Raw genomic sequence first — 11,922 nt, 5'->3', positions numbered from 1 at the left:
AGCTTACTTCTGACTTGGTAAAACAAAGTCACTTAATAGACTTAACCTGTAAACTCTATAAACTCTCTTGGAGCTCCGCTTGGACTTACTTTTGTATTATTTTTGTTTACACCTCTAGATTCTTTACTTATGAGACTGAATTCGATTATAAACATTGATATTTGGCTCAGTTTATTTAAAGCACTTTTGGTATTAAAAAATAATATAATTAAATAAAGTCTGTTGTTTTAGTTCAGTTTGTCTAGACATTGTCATATGCAGAAGATCCATTCCTAAAATCCACCACATATCCTTTTTCTCCCACTGTTTCTAAGACATTTATTTTCATCAGTCAGCCACTCCTAAACATTAACATTAAAAACAATTAACATTAAAACTAACTCTGTCAGCTTTACAAGACCTCCGGGGTATACTGTGGTGTCTGGCACCAGGACGTTGGCATCAGATCTTTTGGTTGCTCGGATTGGGATCTGGGGTGCAGCCGGCTGTGGTGCACTGGGTGTTCTGGTGTCTTTCCATTATGGACAGCATTTATATTGTTGCCTTTTTTGTGGGATTGGACAGGACAGGCTGGTCTTTGGTCTCACAGGCAGGGGTTTGCCTTGGGTACCAATGATCATCTAACCAGTTTATTGATATCTAATTAATAATCAATGTTAATGTGTTAATGTTATATGGTGTTAATTGTATGGCTATAAAGATTTATATTTATATCCCCTCACTTACATATTTCGTGTAGAGATACAGAGAAAGTTGTAGGTTTCACTTCTATCACTTTAACTAGTCTTCAACCTAAATCTTTTTATAAATGAATAATTTAAAATTATTTGATGAATCTTGCTTATATCTCAGCACACAAATAATTGTTTGGGATGTTTGTTGTTACTTAAGACATGTTCCAGATGTAGCACTTCATTTAACAGATTAGATATAGATGTTCATATACAGGCTGTACTTGAGTATCAAGAAAAAAATATATATAAGCATCCGTCTGTGATCTTGCCATTATATTACTGCACACCAAGACAAAATGTCCTGGCACCATGTAGCAAAGCTATTTGCTATTACTTAAATTTACATTGTCAGTGAACTGTGGACGGTCTATTTATCATAGCAAGCAAAACACACACACACACACACACGCACACGCACACACATACAGCCTTTCTCCTTCTAGCCTTCACCATCGCCATGGCGACAATCACATGGTTTGGCTGTCCCAGATTACTTAACCCACCCCACTAAGCAAAGCAACTCTCCATTGTACTGCAAAACTGAACCCATTCCCCTTCTCTCTCTCTTACACACACATGCACCACACACTCCTCCTCGCACCTGTTTAGTGCTGTAGTGGAATAATATAAAAAAAAAACTTATGTAACACCCATGTTTTATACACTATGTGCTGACAGGCGAACCAAATATAAACATCACCGCCATCCATACGTTCCCGTGCCTTCAAGACGTCTCCCAGGCTGAAACATTAGCTATAAGAGTAGAGACTCATACAGCAGCCTGATAATGTGAGAAGGAAGAGGAGGAGGAGGAGGAGGAGGAGAAGTAAGAGAAGGAGGTGTCAGGCTGGGTGTTAGTATGCATCTTGCATCCTCATCTCTCTGCTTCATTCAGCCCTTCTGGATGTGCTGTAGAGGAAAGAGACGAGAGCTGTGTGCAGAAATTACATCACTATGATTCAGTAAATGTATGGGTACAGGGTTGTTGTTTTTTATTACATGAATGTGAACAGACATGCAGATGTTCCCTAAAACATCTTTATATAAACCAATACAATCCAAAACTGTAACTAGAGTAATTATGTAGAAGTTCATCAAACAAGCACAGACAGACCAGGAAGCCTAGTGTTGCATAACTAGAGTCATGAGTGAGATCACATGATTGCTCGGTGATGGTATGTTTGCCTGAATAAGCAACTTAAACATCTTCGGTGCTTTGATTGAGCTTACATGGTAAAGCAGCATCTTATTATTTATAATAAAGCTGTCTGTTATGTTGTATTCGCTGTATTAGTCAGAGCCCTACTGCAATAAACACTTAATTTAGTGGCCCATAACAAAAAAAAACTGTAAATCTTTAATTATTTTAGTCTAAATGGCAATCCTGAAAAAAAATCATACTGTGGTGCACATCTAATTTATTACAATGTCACGGATATATCTTTTTTATCCTATGAATTGATCCCGCTTCCAGCATTAGATGCTGCACAGGTCAATCCTGATGCAATTGAAACATGACTGAGAGATAAGTATGATCTCGAGTAAGATCAGGCACTGAAAATATCCTCTAACGGACGTAGACTGTTGGTTAAAATCATAAACAAGCAAGAGCACAAGAAGGACGAGGCTTGTGACGTCATCCGAGCTGATGGTGAAGCAGCATCTCAAGGGGAGCGGTGAGAGGAGATGATGAAACAACATTTTCATCTTCGGCATGCTTGCACGCTGTCGCTGTTCCAGACAAAGGCTGTAAATCTGCTTCAGGGATCATTTTAGATAGCGTTTAATGAACTAAAAGCATTCCGAATAAGCCCTGTGCTTTTCAGCAAAGACTAAAACAATCAATTAACTTATTGTCAAAAAGGTAATGAGATTTAAATGTATTGCTGAGAAGCATGAGCTAAATTACTTATCCTAATTACTTGTTATTGTTTAGTTAATCATCTGCGCTCTATTCTTATCTGTTTAGGTTTAAAATTTGTTCTTCCCTCCTGTCTCTCTGATCTGCACTCTCATGCTGGCTTATATGTGTGTGCGAGTAAAAGACAGAGGGATAGAAAGAGAGAGAGAGCGAGAGAAGGGAGAGAGAGAGAGAAAAAGGAGAGAGAGAGGTCTATAGAACATTCTCGCCCCATTTGAACCCACCTAGGATATGTGATCATTTAAATAGGAAACACAGTGCTGACCTCAGATCAGTACAAGACTGTAGTTGTTGTCCAGTGGCATATGAAAAGGTTTCAAATATACAGTGGTCTATTCAACTCTAGCACAAAAGCATGCCAGTCCGAAACAGGAGGCTGTAGCTCTTAGGACTCGATTGCCTCTTTATCCTTACTCAGGAAGCTTTTTCTGTTCTTTTTGTCCGTTAAAGAGCCACCTCAATGACCTGGAGAATCACTGTAGGATGATGTCATGATCCCCCCACCCTGACCAAGAACTACCCCCTGGGAAATACCCACCTGGCCAGGTTTTAAATACAGTGCCAAAACTGAAGAAAAACTGATCATCCATGACAAAATTCAATACATGAAAATGTAACAATGTCAAACAATGTCAAACAATGTCATGATTATGCATGCAAGATGTTCCACAGCTGCCTGAAATCATTTATAATTTTCTTTTCTACTTGAATGCAGAAAGCATATGCCTAGTAAGATCTCCGCGTACACATTTCACACAGACTCACAAGCGCGCACCCCCTGGGCTGTCTGGCAGATCAGGACACGGCGCTCAGAATGTTTTAGGAAGAATCTTTAATGAGCCAGAGGCATTGTGCTGAGGAGGGATCTCCATGACGACAAGAAGCCAGGCTGGACCAAAACTGAATCGACGGCGCCAGATGGGGCAACTGGAGGGGAAAGCAAGTGTGTTTGTGGTGAAAGTCAGGGGTAGGAGTTAGTTCTGAAGGTACATAGCCTAATTAGATGAGCCTCATTCATTCAGAGAGGTCAAGGAAAGAGTCGAACTCTGCTGGGCTTACAACCAAGAAATGTTTATATACTCAAAGATAATGCACCACTAGAAATGAGTAGGATTGCCTCTCACAGGGTTTGTGTTTGATCCTGATCTTTGGTTTCCCCCGCATGTTTTCCCTATGTCTACAATAGTGTCTTCAGGTTTTTTAAAAACATACCAGTTGATAGTGTGTGTGCCTTAATGTGCCTTAGTACAGGCTGGTATCCTATTCAGCATGTATTCTAGTTTTGCTCCCAGTGTTTCTGGCATGGACACCAGATTCACTGCAACCCTGACCTGGATACAGCACTTGGATACTACTGAATGAATGAATGAATGAATGAATGAATGTTGAACATTACAGAGAAAATTTAAGTGTGAACAAAAGATTAATAAATCAGCATCCAGAATAGTTTTTTAGTTGATTGGGAAAACTACAATTACATTTGAATATAAGACGTAAATTATATGTAAGTTTTTTTGTTTTTTTACTATTTACTGTCATATTTCATGAAAAAAAAAATGTTCTGTGAAGGTTTGGTCAAATTCCCATGAATAGTTTAGGAGGAGTTGTGGATAGAAGAAGTGTGTGACAACGATGGACATCCCTACAGTATGTGTCACCTATGCTTGGTGTGCACCTATGCAACACAAAACCTGATGACATCATTTTATAGCTATTTAAATGTATCTCTAATTAGGTATTTATTCCGCCTGAGATTGATTATATGGTTACTTAAGTAAATAGATAAATGAAAGACTACTAGATTTAACAGTACAGACAAAAATGCTGCTGTAACAATAATTTCCCTGTGATTAATTTAAAAATTCACTTTTCTCATATTAACCAGGGGACATTTTTCCCACTGGTTAAAGAAAATATCGCACTCACTGTTATATCAGGAGCAACTCTAAGTCACTCGCCTGCCAGCTGGTACATAAAATACATAATTAGCTTGTGCCAGGCTTGTGAATTGTCCACCTCTGAGATGCATGCAGTAAATACAGGCACAAGCACAATAACTAAAATGCCAAAACAGACTTTGTGACAGATGTTCCTCTCACTCAGGGTGCAAAACTGCTCATTACACAAACAGAACTAAATTAGCTGATTCATATTTAAGAAAATTCTAAGCACTCCTGTAGTAATCTGTCCTAGTTTTTTTTTTTTTTTTGCTCTTAATATTAGGAAAGATAATTACTTATGTGAAGCATCAGTACTGAACGTGGTAACAATCTTCATTAAACAATATACAAATTCTAATTGGAGGACAAAAAATCTTCAAAAAGGCAAAAAGCGTAAAGTCTCTTCCCTGCTGGTTCATTTTTCTACTAAGATACAACTATAGCACTACCTGTTACTGTGAATCTGTACAATTATAACAGTGTCTAAAGCTCATAGTTAGGAGAAGTTTCTAGTATTGTTTTATTGTAAAGAACATATTGTAAAGAAAGAAGCTTTCTAATCCTAAAAAGGAAAGATATTCTGGAATTTCTTGAGCCACCCCTCATTTCTTCACAGTAAATTAAAGAAAATTATGTACATTTAATGAAAGAAATTGGAACAATGTTTTACCGCAACAGGCTGCAAGGTTTTTGAATTGTTATCAGCAGCAACCTCATTTCCCCTCTTGTCTGTTATAACCACTCAGCATTCAGCATCACCAGTAGGCTAATCATCAGCCTGGCCATGTCATCATCTGCACCTGTTTCCCACCGGCTCAATACATAAGTCAGATGTTTTTTTGCTTAAATAATTCATAGGTGACTGTGTAGCTTAACAAACTTAAAAATATTCCTCAGGAACTGGACTGAAAGTGGCCAAAAACTTGCCAAAAATGAAAACTAAAAAGTCCTTTAGGAAGCCTGAAGCACTATTCCTCAAGACAACATTAAAAATACAAGAGAGTCTGGCTCTGTGGAAGAAAATATGAAGAAAGGAGGGTTAGCTCAAGACTTTCGCACAGTACTGTACATGCTGATGAGATTATGAAATGCATGCATACTGCAAATTATAGGTTAAGGTCAGTAGTTTGGTGACAAACTTTCCACTTCGCTGGAAGCTAAATAAGTAAGAAATGGTACCAACACCACTCAATGACATGTAGACAGGGTCAAGTGGGTTTTATTGTTGTTCGTCTGTATAGTTGATTGGAATGAAATGTTGTTTTACAAGACGATGATGCAAGGAATAACTTCACAGAATTTCACGTATATGAAAATGTTAGACAATTAAAGAGAATATAAACAAAGGGGACAAAAGTCCATGCTATTTTATATTCATAAAATAAAGGAGAGTTGAAAAACATTGATATAGTGAATTTGCTGTTTTAGGGCTCTGATAAATCAAATATTATACTAAAGCCTTCTAATAAGAGCTGTGTGAGTGCTTGACATTCATGTTTATATAAAAACACACCAAACAGTATGAAATACGCCAGTAAAAACTAAACAGTATAGTATATATATTTACAGTATTTTGAATGATCTGTGGTTTATTTTGTAGCATTTCATTGTGTGATTGATTGTACAAAGTTAGATGTGTGCTTTTTCCTGCCAAGCTCAGTCCCCTCCTGTCCCATCTCTTACAATGGAGTCAGTACCCTGCAGAGCTCACAGATTAGAATTAGTACACTAACAAAGTTAACTGATCCATACAGTGACATGAAAAATGAGATGTGCAAATGAGTAGAACAAGGTGGATGAAAAGTAACCTGGCATCAAAAATGGGTATAAAGTCCATATTTCCAGTACAAATTTAATTAAACAAATTGTTCAAGTACTTTATTATAGGCTATAAGAAAGCAAATCTTTAAATTTCACCGTAGGCACCGGTGGTGTCAACCACGGCCAGGGATGGAATGCACTTCTGAAGGAAGTCATTTGGGATATTGCTGAACCTGTGCCTTCAAGTGCTCCAATGTGTGAGGTTTTGTCCTGTACACTTCCTCCGTTGTGTAGTCCCACAAAAAAACATCACACAAAGTGAGACTTGGCCATTCATGAGGTCCGCATCATCCCAGCCAACCTCCTGGAAAATGTTGGTCTAACCACACACACACACACACAGTAAGAGCAAAATGGGGGGGTGCACCAGTGATACTACAAGTTCTATAGCCATTAAATATTGGCTAGTTAATGTTAACCTACACTGTAGAAAACAAATCTCACAAATGTTATCATTCTGAATTCATGTATTGTTTTTTCTCCTGCATGATCTGTGCTGCCCCTGGTAGGCTGCCCATTGTTATGATGTGGCAGCATGGTAATATGTTTGTGCCAGGAGAGGCGGCATGGTGAGTCTTAGGGTGACTAAGAGGAAATGGTAAGAGAAACTGTACTGAAATGTGATGTGGTCAACAGAAAACTCAAACCTGCCTCGACTCGTGACGTGAACAACAGAATGGGGAATTGCAACTCACCAATAACAAACAAATAAAACAATTTTTAAAAAGAGCTTTTCTTTTTTCTTATTAGGGCTCTCTTTTCATTTCTGTTTAGAGAACCTTTTTTTCCTTTTTTTTAAGCAATATTTTCTATCAATATACTTTTGTTTTTGTTTGTTTGTTTTTTAAAAAAAATTCATTTTATGACTATCCCTTTACCAAAGGGACGTGAATCCACTCTCATACCTGATGTGAAACCAGTGTTACGCACACAGTGTGAATTGTCTAAGGTTCTTAAATAGAAGCATGGTCTATAGTCACATTTTTCCTCTGAATGATACTCTGACTACATTGCCTAGTAACCGAGGAAGTAGTTGCATGTGGATTTGCCTGATCAGCAATCCACAGCGTTAGAGAGTTCCTGTTCTGGGAACACGGGTGGAGGATAATCAAATTGACACTCAGGTGGGGACTCCTCCTGCCCAAATGAGGAGTGCCATAAGGTATTCTGTTCATATTCCACCCAAGCCAGATAAGCTGACAACAAGGAGGGCTTAGAGAACATTAGGTGTTTGAGGGATCGCTCCAGGATTTGGTTTACTTTTTGGTCTTCCATTCATATCTGGGTGAAAACCCGATGACAGACTGGCCATGGACCCATCAGCTTACAGAAGGGCGGAAAATTGAGCTCCCCAGTCTGAGACCAGGTCTACTGGCAGACCATGGTATCAAATCACATGTTGAAGTACTACTTAAGTGATTTCTTTTGCTGATGAAATTTTGGGCAAGGGGATATCTCTACCTTGGAAAAGAATTCCGCAATTATTGATATCACAGTGTTCCCTTGTGTTGGCAGAAGTACTGCTATAAAATCCATTGACAGATGAGACCAGGGCCAGTTGAGGACAAATAGAGGATGCAGTAACCTGCGAGGGTGAAACCAGGGTTCCTTGTCCTGGTTCAGTAGACTCCAGGGCCAGGACAAGGTGTTGGGATTCGGGTTAGTATGACACTACATAATCAAAGTGCATAAAAAACATTAATAACCTAGCCTGACAGGGATTTAGATATTTTGGTTTTATCCCCTCCAACCAGTGCCTGTGGATCTTTGGTTTTTATTACCCACATGGGAAACAATTTGCTCTTAATTGTCTCAAAGGCCTTTTAAGCTTGTTTAGTCCACTAAGAATTGCCAGTTGTTGTTTTTTTTGTTTTTGTTTTTTTGTAAAAGCAGAATCGGACACTGGAATTGCAAGTGTTAATCGCCTAAAGAAATTTGCAAAGCCTAGGAATTGACTGTTTTTAATGAAGTAGGCCAGGTTTATCCTTAACTGCTCAGCACAAAGCCCTGAAAGGAAGTCATGGATACATGAAATTCTGATTATTTTAATTTCACTTATAGGTGGTTCTGCAAGGAGTTGGAGTACCTGGCGAGCATGGACAGTGTGTTCCTCCAGCAAGTCCCTAAAGATGTCATCCAGGTAAACAAAAGGAAAGTGGTTAAAGGTCTCGTACAGGACTCCATTTATACGCTGGGATACTGCTGGAGCTTTAGTCAAAATGCAAGACTAAATACTCCTAGTGGCCTGAGAGTCTGGTAGAGGCAGTCTTCTATTTCTTCCGCTCTTTAATGCAATTTAAATTGTAGGTGATCCATTGATCCAACTTTTAAAAATACATTTTGTAGGTGTCACTTAGTAGCAGTGGATATCAAGCTATTAATTTAATTAGATTAAGACCTCTAAAATAATTTTAACAAAAAAAGAAACCAGCCCTGCTGGAGGTGTAGAGGAGAGAATAAAACCCAGGAATAGTGCAGCTTCAATATACAGTACGTCTCCATGGCTTGTTGTTCTGGATGAGAGACGGAAACAACCTTGCTCTAGGTGAGGTCATACCTGAGAGTATTTTGATGGAACAATCGAAAAATCTCCTGGGCCTTTTGTTTGAAAAATACCTTCCTAAAATCCCAGTTCTCCCTGGGATCAAATGTTAAGTCCACAGGACCAGTCTGGGTAAAGGCAGTTGTCTGGCTCTCCTATATAAAATGAAGATTTGGCAAACTAATCTCCGTCATTACTATAAGTGATAAGTGATCTCTTTTCTTTTTGGAGATATCTCCTCTTTCTTTTCTGAAACCTTTTTTTTTTTCAAAGGTCTCCTCTGGTTTCTTTTTCTTTTATTTTCTTTGTTTTTTATTTTATGACCAGATAGACAAGAATCAGCTCGTGTATCTGGTGTAAAACCAGTGTCCGCATGCTAAATAAATCGGCTAAGGTTCTTTAACAGAAGCATGCCTAGGCATTGCATGTTTCCTCTGATTGCTCCTCTGGCTGTGTTGCCTAGTAACCCGAGGGAGTAGTTGCCCGCAGATTTGCCTGATCGGCAATCTGTGCCATTACACCCATATCACCCATGTCTAAATCCGCTATTACTTAGAAGTGTTTGTTTTAATGCTATTGTTCTTGAATATCACTAATCCTTTTATAGCACAGAGATTGGTATCTTTAAATCTCTACACATCTAAAATAATCTGTAAAGGCAGTGTAAGGTAACAGCTGGAGGATGAGCACCTCTGTGTAGTCCAGCTGGAGCTCTCTCACATTGTGAGCCACTGTTGTGTAAATGCCTGCATGGGTGCATCTGTGCTGGTCTACTGCATTAACACAGCCATGATTGGAAAATTTGGTCAGAGAGATGACCACAGCTGGATTTGGCAGAACAGACATAGACAAAGACACACCCTCTGGTTTAAAACCTGGCACAGTGGTTAGGACAGAAAATTGGTCTTGTCTAGTTGTGGACTTTTCCATGTTGTTATTCTTCTTCCTATAATTCATTCTAACAATTAAAAATTAAAACAACCTATCCTCCTTCCTGACAGCAGACCTATTCTACAATCAGTCTGTCTATTCATTATGGGAAGGTTTGCCTTTTAACTTTTTCAATATCAACTAATACTGTATATGGCATTACATTTATTGCCTTTAATTAGGTCTTTTAAGATGGTCTAGATATTGCTGTTGTGTTGTGTTTTTGCTGTAACATTCACACACAAGTGAAACCACTTTTTCCACTGCATTACAAAAGTAATAATAACACGGCACGGTCAGTTTTTATGTCTCTTGGTGTAGCTAATTCAGTCTTCAAGTTAATTTAAGGTTTATTCAATCTGTATATGAGGGGTGTCAAATTAGAACTTTATTAAAATTTATTTTTTCATAAATGAAGGCATACAACTGCGACACAGTAGGGTGATGAGACTCTTAGCTGCAGTAAAACAGTTAGATGGGGAAACACGTTAAGGAAGGCTGTACATCCGTGATTGCTGATCCTGGCCGAGGTGACTCGGAGCCCACTTAGTTGTTTCTGTGAACATTCAGGAGGTGGAATGCCTGATTTTATGGTTTCCAAGCAATAGTGAAACTCTGGGATGAGTGCATTAGTGTAGCAAGAAATTATATGGAGAAATAAAGGTAGTTTTTACTCTCAGAACTGTGTTCTATTAGTATGCACAATTAAAAGTCCCAGTTTGACTTAAATGCCCCACATACGGTAAAAACATACTAAAACATGAAAACCTGCGAAAAGACTGATTGGACATTCAAGCCAACAAGACAACTATTCTCACCTAAACTAAAGCAAAAAGTGAAATCCAACACAGGGAAGCACCGGAGAGTATTAAATCTGTAATAAAAGCATAGACAATATTAACGAAAGCAATCCACATACTTGACCTTTATAGGAAATGACTTGACCTTTTTCAACGACTGACTGGAAAGTGCTTCCAGTTTACCTCAGACAGTATGTGCAATAAATGTCTAGTCATGTAAGTTCCTCTATCATTTTCAGTGTGGGTTTTTTTTTTTGTGTGTGTGTGTGTGTGTGTGTGTGTGTGTGTGTGTGTGTGTGTGTGTGTGTGTGTGTGTGTGTGAGAAAACTAGAAGGGCATGGAGGGTGAGCAGCGCCTGGTCAACCGTTCAGAATGTGATCGATATCAGACTGGGAAAAGTGACAATGTACCAGTAGCATTTTAGTATGACCCATTAAACAGGAGTTGTTTGTTGGTGCTCAGGACACAATCAACATGGAAGCAGAAAGCACAAAACTACATTTAACATAGCTCTATGTACAGTAGATGGAACTAGACTTAACTCCTGATAACAGACTGTATAGAAAGAACAAGACTTATAATACGTTTGATAAAGACTGAACTAGAACTTATACCAGCTTACAGGCTGCATAAAAACAAAAATAAACTTTTACACACTTACAAGATGTCTAATTATACTGTATAAGGAATGTTTCACTATTTCATGGTTTTATCCTTATTTAATCTAGCTTGCTCATTAGGCATCTACAGCTACATCTGGATGTCTTTAAAGCTGCTTTCTTACAATGTATATTGGTATTATATAAATTACATGAATTGAACAGATGTAAACTAAGTTTATATCTTGTCTAAAGACAATTTGTCTTTAGACAAAATGTCTAATATTTGTCTAAAAATATTTGTCTAAAGCTTTTAAAGGTGATGCCAATTCCAGTAATAGAAATGAGTATTTAACATATCAGCAATTTAAATTGATCATGTGTTAAACATTTTTCCAATGCAGACAATTTTCAGGCATAAGAGGGGCTCATGTATCTTGACTGTGAGACAAATATATATGGTAACATTCCAAGAGTATGAACTATGAACATTATCCAGGCACTAACAAACAAAAACCCAACAGACACAAAACAGGCATACAAAACTGAAGCTTAGATCATTTTTTAAATGTGTGATGAGGGCATGTGATATGCATGGGCTGATGGTAGATGTATTCCATCTCTTCTCCTGCACT

This window comes from Clarias gariepinus, chromosome 27 (assembly GCF_024256425.1).
Source record: "Clarias gariepinus isolate MV-2021 ecotype Netherlands chromosome 27, CGAR_prim_01v2, whole genome shotgun sequence".
Classification (NCBI taxonomy): Eukaryota; Metazoa; Chordata; class Actinopteri; order Siluriformes; family Clariidae; genus Clarias; species Clarias gariepinus.
The sequence above is the reverse complement of the archived record's forward strand: the minus strand, read 5'-3'. Positions refer to the sequence as shown.